Consider the following 16,050-nt stretch of genomic DNA (forward strand, 5'->3'; position numbering starts at 1 on the left):
CATAATGTTGTTCAGTGCGGCATAATGTTGTTCAGTGCGGCATAATGTTGTTCAGTGCGGCATGGTGTTGTTCAGTGCGGCATGGTGTTGTTCAGTGCGGCATGGTGTTGTTCAGTGCGGCATGGTGTTGTTCAGTGCGGCATGGTGTTGTTCAGTGCGGCATGGTGTTGTTCAGTGCCGGATGGTGTTGTTCAGTGCGGGATGGTGTTGTTCAGTGCGGCATGGTGTTCAGTGCGGCATAATGTTGTTCAGTGCGGCATGGTGTTGTTCAGTGCGGCATGGTGTTGTTCAGTGCGGCATAATGTTGTTCAGTGCGGCATAATGTTGTTCAGTGCGGCACCTAGCACCTAGAAGGTAAATAAATAGGAAGGAAGGACTCACCGGTGACGTCGTCGCCCACGTCCAAGCGTTGTACTTTGTATTTTCATCCTTCTGACAGTGGAAAACATATAGCCAACAAACACCGTGGAACCTAAACGAATGAAAGAAAACTATCATTTGGCCACAACCAACATTCACAGATACAACACAATGTGACGTGCGGTGTTGAGGTTAAAGGTTGAGTGAAGGGCCCTCGTTTTAAACTACTTTTTTGAAAAGGAGTGGGAACAAGTAAGACGTATTTAATTTATTTATTGGGAAGTAGTAAGACTTATTAAATTTATTTAATCTACTTTTCTTCCCAGGCAAAATTTGACGTGCTGCAATTCCAAATTTCCAAAGTGAATGAAGGAATGAAATCCTTTAAATTATGATTTTGTATAAATACTAGGCATAAACACAAAATCTACGGCACAAAATGGGCAGACTTTACTTGTTTGAAAAGGACTGGTTACAAGACAGACTTTTTTAATTTATTTAATGGGAAGAAGACTTATTTAGTTTAATTGATCTATTTTTGTTCCCTGGCAAAATTCGATTTGCTGCAATTCCAAATTTCCAAAGTGAATGAAGGAATGAAGTCGTTTAAATTATGATTTTGTATAAATACTAGGCATAGACACAAAATCTACGGCACAAAACGGGCAGACTTTACTTGTTTGAAGAGGACTGGTTGCAAGACAGACTTTTCTGATTTATTTAATGGGAAGAAGACTTATTTAGTTTATTTAATCTCTTTTTGTTGCCTGGCAAAATTGGATTTGCTGAAATTGTATTTTGCCAAATCTTGACTTGAGACCTGATAGGAAGTATTAAACGCTCAGTTAAATCGATACAAGTTGGTAATAAGAGCGAGTAATGTTGGTTGAAGCGATGAATGAAGGTTAAAAGCAATTTAAATTATGACTTTGTCTAAATACTAGATATTAACAGACCATCTACTGCGCAAAATGGGCAGAGTTTACTTGTTTGAGAAGGAGTGGCTTATTTAAGTCTAAGATTTATTTAATCTGTTTGTTCCCAGGCAAAATTGGATGTGATGCAATTCCAAATTTCACCACATGATGGTGCCAAATTTTGACTTCATAGGACATATTCAACACTTAACTATTATGTTCAAGGTAATCAGATTTGTTTATTATTCTAATGGCCTTTTCAAAACTATTCTGGATTACTACTTTGGATCTATTCTACATTACTTGGCAACAACATACTCTGTAACAGATTAGGCAGTATAATCACATATGTTAACTTGAGAGTGCCCACACTCAATCTACTTATCGTGATGTGTTAAATCAATTACTGTTAGACATTATTATTCTGATAATCTACCAAATCTTTGAATTGAAGAATTTGTGATTTAATTAATAGCTTGTTGTTATGTTCAGGGTAATCAGACTTGTATATAATTCTAATGGCCTTCTTTTGAAAACTATTCTGAATTACAACTTTGGATCTTATATTACTTTGCAACAATATACTCGGTGACAGATTAGGCAGTATAATCACATATGTTAACTTCAGTGCCCACACTGTATTTATTTATGGTTATTTGTTAAATCAAGTACTGTTAGACATGAAATAGGAAGTGTTTAACATAAATGTTATGGCTACTCACCGTTGTAGCTCGCTCCTGGTCAATGATACGAGCCTCTTCTTGCAGTGGAAAACTTGCAGCCAACAAACACCGTGGAACCTAAAGGAATGAAATTAAACATTAACATTTCGCCTGGACCAATATTCACACGTACAACGCAACGCGGCTACACTTCTGCTAGCGCCTCAGCTACACGTTGCTATTACAAACGTAAATCTCTTTAAACACAATGAGTGTTACTTACCGTGTACGCTGTAGACGGTCCAGTTGCAAGCAGAAAATAAAGATATTTCTGTTGATATTCGTCGTTGCTCAGTGGCTCACGGCAACAGATTTGAATTTTGGTGGAAGGTCAGCCAATTACGTCATATCCGCGGCACATGACTGCGACGTAATACCCGCTTATCTGAAACGGCAGTTAAAAGTAGAGTTACATCAAGTTTTCTTTTTTAATCAACGCAATCATTTACAACCGTTGACCAGAAAGAATCGTCGAAATTCGACGTTCCCCCCAAACGCCACACTCACTCGCTTTTCAGGGCAACAAAAGTACTTCTTTTTAAAAACGATGAGTTGTACTTACCGTGTACGCTCTGGACGGTCCAGTTGCAAGCAGAAAATAAAAATATTTCTCTCGTTAGTCGTATGTTACCATCCGCTGTGTCTTTGTCAACATCGCCATTTTCCTACTTCCTGTTGCGAGCCACGCCCACGGATTTAAATTCTGGCGGAAGAGCCCGCCCATTGGCGTCGTTTTCGCGTATAGCAAATCCGATTGGTTGGGAAGGGGGCGCGGTTATGCAGCCGAGGGGTCCTGTGATCGGTGGGATGTAAAGTAGGCGTCGACGTCACGTCCGCGTCACGTGACCACGACGTGGCAGACGTCATATAGCAACCGCTGTTTTGTTTAGTAGACTTACAGTTGTTATGCATTGACATAATGGCGCACACTCCAAATAGATTTAAATAAATTAAATAATTCTTCTGCCCACTCCCTTTTAAACAAGTTAACTCTCCCCGCGGATTTGAATTCCGGCGGAAGTTCTTACAGTTGTTATGCGTTGACATAATGGCGCACTGGTTAGCATGTCCACCTCTTAAGCATGATGTTGCGGGTTCGACGCCTGATCAATGTTAGCATGGAGTGAGCTGAAGTGCATGGCGCTGAAGATTTGAATCTTTGAAATGCGCTGAGGTCTGACGTATCAGGCAGAATGGTTTGCCATCACGTTCAACAAAAAATAGAAACTTTCCCACTCTGATAAAAACGTCCTGTGTTCATCTACATATTTTCGTTTTGCTGTGCATCTTTTCCCTGCCATTTCGAGAGCCCAATTGACACTAATAGTTTACTGGAATGTGTTTGCCCATCCTACTTTGTGGAATTTCACCACATGCGCTTTTGACGAAAATACTAAATTGAACTCAAGTGAAGCCAACACGCACAACCCCCCCCCACACACACACACACACCTACACACACACACACAAATGTTGATATGAACATAAAAGAGCCGCATGCGGTTCGGGAGTTGCGGCTTGGCCAAACCTGTACTATACAACTTTATTTGTGTAAAATTTTCACAACAGCTGTCACACAAACAAAGCGGGAAAAACCGAAGACGTGCGTGTTCCGCCCACGCTGGATTTATTTGCACCTTTGAAAAGACACCGTATTGCCGCAGATGTGGCAAAGAGTACTTTTGGGCATCTGAGACGGAAGGATGTCCAAAGCATCACGTCACCTGCTCTGGTAGGAATGGTGGTGGGACGTTGAGGTCAACCGCTTTGGGGTTGGCTGAATCTTTGGTCGCAGGATGCCACACACTTGAAGACAGAAGCAGAAAAGCAGAGCTAAATGCAAAATGTACTCACCGGTGACTCCAATTTTTTCCCCCCCTGAAGAAATGGATGGACGGGTGGCCCCGGCTGGCCGGTGGGACTCTTGTTATTCTGACCCTTTTTAGTGCGCGTTTGGGGCAACAACCGTTTTTTGTGGCGCTCTCTTCTGGTTCAAGAGTGCCCTGCATGTGAATTTGCCTTTCCTGCCTTCTGATTGGATGAGCGCCGGTGTGACGCGGTGCCTCTGTCACCGTGGCGGGGGGTATACGTCGGCATCGGAGCGTCTGCCAACGTCTGAGACCGGCTGGCAGTGTATCGGAGGTGTCGAGTGCGGTGCCGCTGGAGCTCACTCACCAGCTGGTGTTAGGGCCACAGAATGAAGGCCAAGGAGAAGACTAGAAAGAGAAACAGAAACTTCTCCTCCAATTGTTTGATTTGTCTCTTCTGAGCTTCGATGAATTCTTTCAGCTCTTTGTTCCTCTAGGACGGACAAATGGAAAGTAGCCTTCAAAAGCCAGTAAGCGTGCAAGTAAGTGCCCGGCTGGCTTTGGGCCCTTACCTGTTGCGCGCTGTGCAGCAGATCCATTCTCTCTTGGAGGATGCAAGCGTCGCGCTCCCTCAACTCCCACATCAGGGCTCGCTTCCATTGGTCCACGGCGCTCCTAAGCTCTTGTCTCTGATCCGCCGTCAGCACGTCATTCACGCCAGCGTGGCTGGCTTTTTCGCCGTCCGTGGCGGGGCAGTCCCGCTGCGGTAGCGCCTCGTACAACATGGCCTCCAGCTCCATGATCCTCGTCCATCAGTAGTCCGGCGGGAGATTTGAGGGCGGCTTACCTTATGAGCCTGGTCCATGGAACGCTTCCTGAAGTCCAACTCTTCATCCAGGTAGCCCTTCTGGTTGCAGAACATATCCTAGCACAGCTCAAGGTCAGAATTGTTGGGGCACATTGCCCCGAGTTCCCCTTGGCTGATGTCGCGTGTCTGTCTACCTTCTCACTTTCAATGTCCAACATCTTCTGTTGAAGTGCTGACTTGGTCACTTTGATGTATTCTAACCACTGAGGAAAGGCTGCTGTCACATAAGCAGAATGCGAGAGCGTGCGTGGACGTGCGCGTTACCTTCTCGGCTAGGGTGGGAAGGGTCCTGGCGTGAATCACGACCACCTGCTCCTCGTTGGTGAGATTCTGCAAGAGCCCAAAGGCACAGCGTCAACAAGGTTCTTTCAGCGCAAAGCCTTCCAAAAGTCACATTTGAGCCACCGAGTCTCGTGGAGTGCGAACATAAGGAGTTCGACATACACTTACGGCGTTATCGCCCAGGATGTCCAGCTTCTTCATCAGATCACTGATGACGATGTCCTGGGGAAAGGCGCAAGGAGCAATGTAAGGTGTTCTGGGACCTCAGGTTAAGGTTAGGGTTGCGAGGGACGCCTTACGTACGCTCACGCCGTCGGCCTCGCAGTAGATCTGCAAAGGGCTGAGGCCGTCTGGGAAACGGACTTGCAGAAACTTCAAGACGGGGGAGCGCCACTCCCTCTCCTGAAAGGCAGAGGCATGCATCCGTCCGTCCGTCCGTCCGTCCGTCCGTCCGTCACATCTCTGGCCTCAAAACGCTTGTGCGAGTCTTCCCACCTCCAGCTCCAGGATGCGGAACTCAAGCAGTTCGTTTTGGTCTCGGATATCCTGGATGTGCTCTTTCAGACGCGCTTCTTCCGCCTCCATCCGCCTGACCTGAAAAGACAGTCAGACCTCATCTGCGGGGCTTCCGGGCGGGTGTGACGCCAAGCGACTCCGCCCAGCGCCTTTCTTTCCGTCACCTTTTCGGCCAACTGCTGATTGCTCTGACGCAGCAGCTGCTTCTCCTCCACCCACTTGACATTCTAGAAGAGACAAACGCGTGGACAGCTTTGGAATGTTGTGTCATTTTCATCCACAAATTCTTTGGTTGACTGGAAAATGACATTTGCTTTTCACCACATTTTCCCAGCCACGTTCAGGGGGGGGGGGGGGGGGGGTTGTTGGTCCAGTAATGCCAGACGAATGAGTGACTGAAGAATGTAGCTATTTTGTCTGAGAAAAAGGTGTGCTCATTGATAAGCTTACCTGTCCTTGTTGCTTCAGCGCTGACTCCAGATCTGCTACTCTGCTTTGATAGTGACCCATTTCTACTGTCATGTAACATGGGGGGAAGAGATGGTGCAAATGGTAAAATATGGATTGTTCACAGGAATAAATTGGCAGAGCTGAAATTCCAAATTTGTCCAAAAGATGGCGCCAGACCAAAACATGAGACCAAGAAAGGGGCCAAAATAAGCTAAGCAAGTTAAAATAGAAATAAAACAGGAACACGGTGTCGGATTGTGAGTCACGCATGGACGCACAAATGTGATTTTTACTTTTTGATTTCTTTGCTTGGCTAAAAATGTATTCTGTAACAGCTTAAAGCAATATTGTTAGTCAATTCGATCAAGGGACCCGTCACTATGAGAATAGTGGCGTGACATAAATTGTTTGGAGAAGCACAAATGTGATTTTTACTTCTTGATTTCTTTGCTTGGCTAAAAATTGATTCCCTCTTTCATGAACTGTGTTTTGCAATCGAATTGTTCTGGGATTGAATGATTTTATTAACACGGGTATCAGTGGGTGAAATTGTTCGGTTTCTGGAGTGATTAAGATTTGTAATTCTATTTCATGTTTCTTCAATAAATGTGTTGTGTATATTCATCTACTTTGTTGTGCGCTGATTTGTACTGAATGTACAATCGATGGTTCGGGGTTGATTTGACAATTTGATTAATGTGCGGGGGGTTATTATGGTATAACATAGGACCGTAATAAATAAAAGTAACATCAGACAATTTTAGAGAATTGAATAACTTTCGTAGTTATTTGAGACACGAGTGAATTTCAATCCGTTTGAAAGTTTGCTTCGTCTGAATAAATTAACGGAAGTGTTTGAATCGGATTATCGGTTTGGTGTAGAACTGAAAGTAATTTAATTATTTGAAGGGCGCAGGCCCGTTTCCCCTTTTGACGGGCCGCGTAAAAAGTAACTCCGAACATGTTAGAGAATTAAATAACTTTCGTAGATATTTAAGGGAAGAGTGATTATTGAAAGAGGTGCGTTTGACACTACCATCAGCTTTTCTCTGGTCTGAAAGGAGGAGGAGGGAGGCTCCTCCTCCTCCTTTCAGACCAGAGAACACCCGAGGCTGGGTGAGAACGGGGAGGCTGCGACCCGGCCGGGGGTTGCGGGAAGGGGCGCCACCTTGATCTCCTTCTCGGCGTCGTAGTCCCCTCCGCTGGTCTGGGCTAGCAGAGCGTAGGCTCGTTGCAGCGCTTGATATTCTTGCGTCAGCTGGCGGTAGCGAAGCTCCGCCTCCTCATGCACACACCAATGCAACACAGCACTAGTACCAGAATCAGTCAGACCGGCGACAAAGCACCCGCGACGCAAAGACGAGTCCGATTCCAGGCTGAAGAGGAATGTTTGGCGCCAATACGCTGGCAGAAATGGCGGGCTACCTCTTCGGGTTCCGTGTCGGGGGTTCTGTCGGTGTGAAAAGACAAGGACGATCCGTCCGAGTCCACCAACACGTCTTCGTCGTAGCCGTAAAATGTTTCGATGACCTGCGGGCGCGGAAGCAAACATCTCTCTGAACAAACTGAAGCGACACCTCACGATGAATCGACGAGAGGAACGATAGCGAGAAAAAGGCCATTTCATCTTGCGCAACACCAAGCAGCCGCAAACAAACAGACTCACCTTGCAGGACCTCACGCTTTGTTCCTCCTCAGAGATTCTCGACGTCGGTATCGTAGCAGCAAATCTCTCTCCTGTCGACACAAATAATCCGCCTTTGAGATTCTTTGGATGCAAAGGGAACGAACGGCTCCGGCGCAGAAACAAACGCGACTCACGATGACATTTCTGACATGAGCTCCTGTCTCCAGAGCCTGAAAAACCCGTCACCGGCGATGATTGGAGGGACGCTCGTCTTTTCCAAAAGTGACAACTACAGGGTGTGTCAGGGTTTTCCAGATTATCTTTATCGTATGATTATGTTGCTTTGACTTTGACTGCAACCTGTAATAAATAATATTATTTATCCCTTATTTATCCCTATCGCTTATCCCTTCCTACACAAAGTCGTAAAACATCCCTTGCTATGTTTTGACTAGAGGTCAAGGGCTTTCTCTATTCAATCCACTCTTACACCCACCCTGTTTCTCTTAATAAAAATGCTCGTGCGGGAGCCGAGAGTCAGACTTCATTCGTACAACGGATGGACTCTCCACCTGCAGGTGTCCAAAAGAACTTACTTGTCTCCCGTGTGGTTCTTGCAAAATAAGTTGGAGCGAGCGCAACTCTAACAGGGTGCATTTTGCCACTAGCTGCCTACGGACAATGACGTCGCGCTCGCGGCTCATGGTTGACGGGCTGAGCAGCCGGGCGAGTCCGTCGTTTTCAGCGCACAGCGAGTGGCAAAGGCGCTGACAAAACGGGAGCTTTGAGCTGCTGAAAACGGCAAAACAAGTCTAAAGCGTGTTCAAACGCGTGCGCACAATGCTCCTGCTTGAAAGGTCGGAGTTTAAGGGGCCAATTTTTTGGATGGCGGCCGCCGGCCAAGCTTTGGACGGAAAAGGTTTCCTGGCGACAGCGAGCGAGCGCGGCGCTGCCGTACGTGCACCGAGTCACCTGCCTGAAGACCTTGGACAAGTCGTCGATGATGTGCCGCTGCTCCACAACTTGAAGGAACTCCATTTCACCGTCCTGCTGGCCGCAACCGCGCTCCAGGTCATTGAGCGAACTAGGCCTTCTCTGTGGAACACAAATGCAGTGGACTCTGTTGGCACGCCGCCGTTGTCCGCGTCGACTTACCAAGCTTGCCATCTCCTCGTTCTCCTGGGTGACAAAGCGCACTTTGTTTTCAAGGCGACACAGCACCAGTGAGAGTTCTTCATTCTTCCTGCTCAGGCGTTTGTTTTTGTACAGGAGTGGCAGAAACTGGCTTTCTGTTTCTCTCAGTCGCTTAAGCTGCAAGCATGAAGTGCGGGATGCGAAAGACGCGAAAGACGCACAACACGCGGGCCAGAACGTATCCATTCCTTTTGCATCGGTTTGAACGGAATCGTGGCTTTGGCTCCCAATAAAAGACATCTACCAGGCAACCGACTCGCCGCGCCGCTCAACTAATAAGCAAGCGCAATGGGTGCCTCGCTGGATGGCGCGCATCAAACGTAGCGCAAACCTTCAAGCGTGCCGTCAATAAATTACCAGTTCATTGCGCTCTTCAGAAAGCAGGGCGTTTCGATCCTCCAGTTTCCTGATGACTGCGCTGAGCTCAGCGATTTTCAGATGAAACCTTCGCGTGTCCCGATCCTCCTGAGACTGAAAACGCCCCGCAACACACACACACAACCACTCGTTCAAAGTTCAAAACTGTTTTTGTGCTACCTTCCTCCAGCAACGAACTAAGTCATGCGTACTGCAAGTGTGTGATGAGGTGGCTTACGCTATGAAGAGGATTGCTAGTAGCGCCGTTGACCCCACTTCCAGGGTAGTTTAGGCCCGCCCTTTGGGAATCCCTCAGGGCAGCGATCTGCTGCTCGGCAGCCTGAGTCTGCAGCTGAAGGCGGTGGACGTGGCCGGCCCCAGGGATTTATCCAAAACACTAACCGCTCTGTCTTTCAGCTTGATCTCATCCATCTGGATGTACAAACGGGGAGCGCTCAGGCAGGCGGGCAAACTCATTTGCCAGAATTGTGACAAAAACAAAGAGAGCAACCGGCCAATTTTTATCTTGAATCGACTAGAACACCATTGCTGTGACAAAAGCGAAGCGAGCAACCGGACGTTTTCTTCTTGTGAAATAGAATAGAATAGAATGCCTTAGGTGTCATTTCACTGCAGGTATACAACGAAATTGGGAACATAGCCACGCACCGCGCATCTGATCAGTCCTACCAGTCGGCGGATCTCCCTCTCGCAGTCTCTCTTGGTTCGGCTCAGCTCCTCCCGATGCTGGTGATGAGCCGATCGGAGCTCGGCCGCTCGGGACTGCCAGGCCTGCTGGGCCGCTGCCAGGGCTTCTTCCGCGCTCCTGGTGGAGGCGACACCGCTCGGTCTCCCGACACCGCCGCGTCTCCTCCACTTCCGCCAGCAAAGCGCCCCCGCTCCTCACCTGAGCAGACATTGCGCCACATCGGGCCGTTGAGACCGCAACGGAGCGCCGCGACGCTTACTGAGGACAAGCTACACAATACGGTAGCGGCCGCATCGGAGCCCGACGTGGCGTGCGGATAGTCAGACACGGATTGAGCGGATCACCTTGTCCATGGAGCCGTCCCTCAGGCTGAGGACCAAGGCATTCAGTCGCTGGATCTCTCCATCTTTGATTTTGATCACTCTCATCAGCTCCATTTCATGCTGCCGCAGTAATGTCTCCCTGGTAACGGCTAACTCTTTCTGCTTCTCCTCATGGAGTTTGCTTTTGAGTTCCGTCATGGCGGCGGTGGCACGGTGGTGCTCCGCCCGCAGGTCCTGACTTCTCTCTCTCTCCAGACAGCTGACCTGACATGACTTAGACAAACTTTATTGTCATCTTGTCTGCACATGGTGCATACAAAACGAAATTTCGTTGCACACGGCTTACAACAAAGTAGTGATATTGCAGTTGAATAGAAGTAACATATCCTATGAAAATATATATATACATATACTGTATATATATATATATTACAAATAAGTATAAAGTGCAGCAGTGCTAATTATGCAATAGTGCAAGTAGGCAAAACAGTATTCAAGAGTGTGCAGAGGAATGCTAAACCATGTATTAAACTTCTATTTAAAGGGTTTACACAAGTTCAGTAAAGTTGGTAGTGCGAGATAGTGCAAGATAGAGGTCCGTAGTGTCATAAAGTACAGTTCTGTGAATGTGTGATGCAGAGTTCAGTTTAGAGCTCAACAGTTCTAATGTTCAACAGTCTGATGACAGCAGGGAAAAAGCTGTTGCAGAACCTGGTGGACCTGCAGCGGATTGTGCGAAACCTCTTCCCAGAGGGCAGCAGGGAGAACAGTCCATGGTGGGGGTGTGATGGGTCATTGTTGATGTTACGGGCACGGGACATGCAGCGCTGAGATGAAATGTCCTGAATGGAGGGAAGAGGAGCCCCTATGATCCTCTCTGCTGTCCTCACCACTCTCCTCATGTTCTTCCAATCGGAGGCGGTGCAGCCTCCACACCACACAGAGAGTCAGCTTGTCAGAATGCTCTCTATGGTGCTCCTGTAGAACGTCCTCATGATGGGTGGGGGCAGGTGGGCTCTCCTCATCCTCCGCAGGAAGTACAAGCGCTTCTGTGCCCTCTTGATCAGTGCCGTAGTGTTCATAGTCCAGGTGAGGTCTTCTGTGATGTGGACCCCCAGGAATTTGGTGCTGCTGACCACCTCCACAGCTGAGCTGTTGATGATCAGTGGAGCGTGGTGAGGCTGGTTTTTCCTGAAGTCGACGATGATCTCCTTCATCTTCTCCACATTCAGGATCAGGCTGTTGTCTCTGCACCAGCCCACCAGCTGCTCCACCTCCTCTCTGTAGTCCAGGTCGTTGTTGTCTCTGATGAGCCCCACCGCCGTTGTGTCGTCTGCGAACTTCACGATGTGATTGGTGGTGAACCTGGGGACGCAGTCGTGTGTCATCAGGGTGAACAGCAGGGGGCTCAGGACGCAGCCCTGAGGGGAGCCTGTGCTGAGGGTGATGACATCAGAGGTGTTCTGTCCGACCCGGACTGACTGAGGTCTGTTGGTGAGGAAGTCTAGCAGCCAGTTGCGAAGGGGGGTGTTGAAGCCCAGGTGTTCCAATTTTCCTACTAGATGCTGTGGGATGATGGTGTTAAACGCTGAGCTGAAGTCCAGGAACAGCATCCGAACATGGGTGTTCTTCTCCTTGTTGTTTCTCAGAAACGAGCCGGTCCCATCCAGGCGTAATCGGAGACAATGAAACCCGAAGTGGTTAAGGTTTGTCTTTTAATGCAGGATGCTTGGTCTCCATGTGCCGAAGCAGTTTTGAAGGCTTCATTGGCTCGCTCGCTAGTTTCAGGGGCGATTGTGTCTATAAAATGCAAAATGTTGGGTCACCTCACGGCTTACGGCCATACTACCCTGAGAACGCCCGATCTCGTCCGATCTCGGAAGCTAAGCAGGGTCGGGCCTGGTTAGTACTTGGATGGGAGACCGCCTGGGAATACCAGGTGCTGTAAGCTTTTTCTTTTTCTTATGTGCACTTCAATCGTTTAAGAAGCTATTTTTTACAACACCCATCACGAATGGCATCCGGAAACAGCAAGCCTAATTTAAACTCCGACATTGAAACTATAACACGAGTTTGAAAGCTATATTATGTGGTGACATCCACAGCATTGTAGTTAAATTTTTTACCGCTAGAGAGCAGACTATGTACAGTGAGCATGGCTCCCTGTGAACTCAAAGCAGCAGGCTTGACTTGTAAAAGAACCCAACACAACACTTCCATGAAGTAATTGTACTAAGTTCATTCTGTTTTTCCTTATTTAATCACTTCACTGGTTTCTTTTATATCAAACAAATTGTTTTAGGTTATTCACCTGACATGTTGATCCATCAGCTGATAAAGACGCGTCACCATCACATCTGTGACACTCTGATGAAGGCGGAAGAAACCGCCGAAACATGTCAGGTGAATAACCTAAAACAATTTGTTTGATATAAAAGAAACCAGTGAAGTGACTTCCATGAAGTGTTTTTAAACTTTTCAAGGCATTTATTTTGATTCAGCAAAATGCAGGTCGCAACGGCAAATTCGTGCTACCGCATAAAAAGCTGTCAATAACTTTTCATGATAGCCATGTTTCCAGAAAACACCAAAAGCCTTGGAAGAAAGCCTGTTTCGGCCCTGGTTGTAAAAAAAACAAAAAAAAAAACAAAAGGGAAGGGTGACCGTCCGGGAATACCAGGTGCTGAAAGCCTTTTTTTTTTTTTTTTCCCACGTCAATTGTGAAAGGAAACTTTTACCACAGCCATCAAGTCCCGCCGCTGCTTGGCATGGTTTCAGGGGCGATTGTGTCTATAAAATGAAAAATTCTGAGCGGTCTCACGGCTTACGGCAATACTACCCTGAGAGCGCCCGCTCTCGTCCGACCTCGGAGGCTAAGCAGGGTCGGGCCTGGTTAGTACTTGGATGGGAGACCGCCTGGGAATACCAGTTACCGTAAGCTTTTTTTTTTTTTTTTTTTTTCTTATGTGCACTTCAATCGTTTAAGCCAAGAACTTTTTACAGCACCCATCACGAATGGCATTCGGAAACTGCAAGCCTAGTTTGAACTCCGACACTGAAACTACAACACGAGTTTAAAACCTACATTGTGTGGCGACAGCCATAGCATTGCAGTTCACGTTTTTACCGCTAGAGGACAGACTATGTACAGTGAATAAAGAGCATGGCTCCCTGTGAACTCAAAGCAGCAGTCTTTACTTGTAAAAGAACCCAGCACAACACATTGCGCTTCCATGTAGTGTTTTTACCTTTTTCATGACATTTATTTTGATACAGCCAAATGCAGGTTTTGTGCACTTCACTTTTCCGTTGGGCATTCGCGTAGAACCCTATTCCAGTTACGGCCAGATTCTTTTAGACTAGTGGTCCCCAAACTTTCTTGCGCCACGGACCGGCTACGCGTCAGAAATATTTTTGCGGACCTGCGTTTATATATATAAATAAACAATAAATCTATATAAATAAATACTACATTTATAATACATATATATAAATAGGATTAAATAAAATGATACGACTGGCATAAAAACAAATATAAACCACATAAAAATAAAAGTCACCATTACGTTGAATTATTGGGAGCACCGAGCTTGTTTCTCAGAAACGAGCCGGTCCCATCCAGGCGTAATCGGAGACAATGAAACCCGAAGTGGTTAAGGTTTGTCTTTTAATGCAGGATGCTTGGTCTCCATGTGCCGAAGCAGTTTTGAAGGCTTCATTGGCTTGCTCGCTAGTTTCAGGGGCGATTGTGTCTATAAAATGCAAAATGTTGGGTCACCTCACGGCTTACGGCCATACTACCCTGAGTACGCCTGATCTCGTCTTATCTCGGAAGCTAAGCAGGGTCGGTCCTGGTTAGTACTTGGATGGGAGACTGCCTGGGAATACCAGGTGCTGTAAGCTTTTTCTTTTTCTTATGTGCACTTCAAGCTCTTTTTTTTTTTTTTTTTTTTCTTATGTGCACTTCAATCGTTTAAGCCAAGACCTTTTTACAACACCCATCACGAATGGCATTCGGAAACTGCAAGCCTAGTTTGAACTCCGACACTGAAACTACAACACGAGTTCAAAACCTCTATGTACAGTGAATAAAGAGCATGGCTCCCTGTGAACTCAAAGCAGCAGTCTTTACTTGTAAAAGAACCCAGCACAACACATTGCGCTTCCATGTAGTGTTTTTACCTTTTTCATGACATTTATTTTGATACAGCCAAATGCAGGTTTTGTGCACTTCACTTTTCCGTTGGGCATTCGCGTAGAACCCTATTCCAGTTACGGCCAGATTCTTTTAGACTAGTGGTCCCCAACCTTTCTTGCGCCACGGACCGGCTACGCGTCAGAAATATTTTTGCGGACCTGCCTTTATATATATAAATAAACAATAAATCAATATAAATAAATACTACATTTATAATAAGTATATATACCGTATTTGCCGGTGTATTGGTCGACCTTTTTCGATCCAAAATCGACCGAAAAAAATCGACCTCGACTTATACACCGAGTCATAAAATTTAACTTCGTATTCATCGCTTCAAATGTGATGGTAACCAAGGCCGTTTCTCATGCATCTCATTGTGCGTTTCACTTAGAAAATTTGAACCGGGCGGCGTGCGCGAGTGCGCGGCCCGCTGGAAGTCGAATGAGGCGCCGCGACCACCTCCGCGGTGCTTATAAACCGCCGATCCGCTCGGCGGGGGCTATTTTCGGCCACTTGGCTCGTGCGCACGGCCTCCCGGATGTGCCGGGCGGGTGCGCGAGCTCGCCGGCCGCTGGAAGTCGAATGAGGCGCCGCGACCACCTCCGCGGTGCTTATAAACAGCCGATCCGCTCGGCGGGGGCTATTTTCGGCCACTTGGCTCGTGCGCACGGCCTCCCGGATGTGCCGGGCGGGTGCGCGAGCTCGCCGGCCGCTGGAAGTCGAATGAGGCGCCGCGACCACCTCCGCGGTGCTTATAAACAGCCGATCCGCTCGGCGGGGGCTATTTTCGGCCACTTGGCTCGTGCGCACGGCCTCCCGGATGTGCCGGGCGGGTGCGCGAGCTCGCCGGCCGCTGGAAGTCGAATGAGGCGCCGCGACCACCTCCGCGGTGCTTATAAACAGCCGATCCGCTCGGCGGGGGCTATTTTCGGCCACTTGGCTCGTGCGCACGGCCTCCCGGATGTGCCGGGCGGGTGCGCGAGCTCGCCGACCGCTGTAAGTCGAATGAGGCGCCGCGACCACCTCCGCGGTGCTTATAAACAGCCGATCCGCTCGGCGGGGGCTATTTTCGGCCACTTGGCTCGTGCGCACGGCCTCCCGGATGTGCCGGGCGGGTGCGCGAGCTCGCCGGCCGCTGGAAGTCGAATGAGGCGCCGCGACCACCTCCGCGGTGCTTATAAACAGCCGATCCGCTCGGCGGGGGCTATTTTCGGCCACTTGGCTCGTGCGCACGGCCTCCCGGATGTGCCGGGCGGGTGCGCGAGCTCGCCGGAAGTCGAATGAGGCGCCGCGACCACCTCCGCGGTGCTTATAAACAGCCGATCCGCTCGGCGGGGGCTATTTTCGGCCACTTGGCTCGTGCGCACGGCCTCCCGGATGTGCCGGGCGGGTGCGCGAGCTCGCCGGCCGCTGGAAGTCGAATGAGGCGCCGCGACCACCTCCGTGGTGCTTATAAACAGCCGATCCGCTCGGCGGGGGCTATTTTCGGCCACTTGGCTCGTGCGCACGGCCTCCCGGATGTGCCGGGCGGGTGCGCGATCTCGCCGGCCGCTGGAAGTCGAATGAGGCGCCGCGACCACCTCCGCGGTGCTTATAAACCGCCGATCCGCTCGGCGGGGGCTATTTTCGGCCACTTGGCTCGTGCGCACGGCCTCCCGGATGTGCCGGGCGGGTGCGCGAGCTCGCCGGCCGCTGGAAGTCGAATGAGGCGCCGCG

At 48.6% G+C, this 16,050-nt stretch overlaps 1 non-coding gene and 2 pseudogenes across 1 annotated transcript; all 3 read left to right on the plus strand.

Annotated features, from left to right (window-relative positions):
* Nucleotides 1-11,965: 11,965 nt before the first annotated feature.
* On the plus strand, nt 11,966-12,084 carry LOC125976304 (5S ribosomal RNA). The gene has a single exon (XR_007484227.1). It is a non-coding gene; the product is annotated as a 5S ribosomal RNA (ribosomal RNA).
* Nucleotides 12,085-12,955: 871 nt separating this feature from the next.
* On the plus strand, nt 12,956-13,074 carry LOC125976381 (5S ribosomal RNA; annotated as a pseudogene).
* Nucleotides 13,075-13,917: 843 nt separating this feature from the next.
* On the plus strand, nt 13,918-14,036 carry LOC125976362 (5S ribosomal RNA; annotated as a pseudogene).
* The last annotated feature ends 2,014 nt before the right edge of the window (nt 14,037-16,050 follow it).

Source organism: Syngnathus scovelli, chromosome 10, assembly GCF_024217435.2.
Source record: "Syngnathus scovelli strain Florida chromosome 10, RoL_Ssco_1.2, whole genome shotgun sequence".
NCBI classification, from domain to species: Eukaryota; Metazoa; Chordata; class Actinopteri; order Syngnathiformes; family Syngnathidae; genus Syngnathus; species Syngnathus scovelli.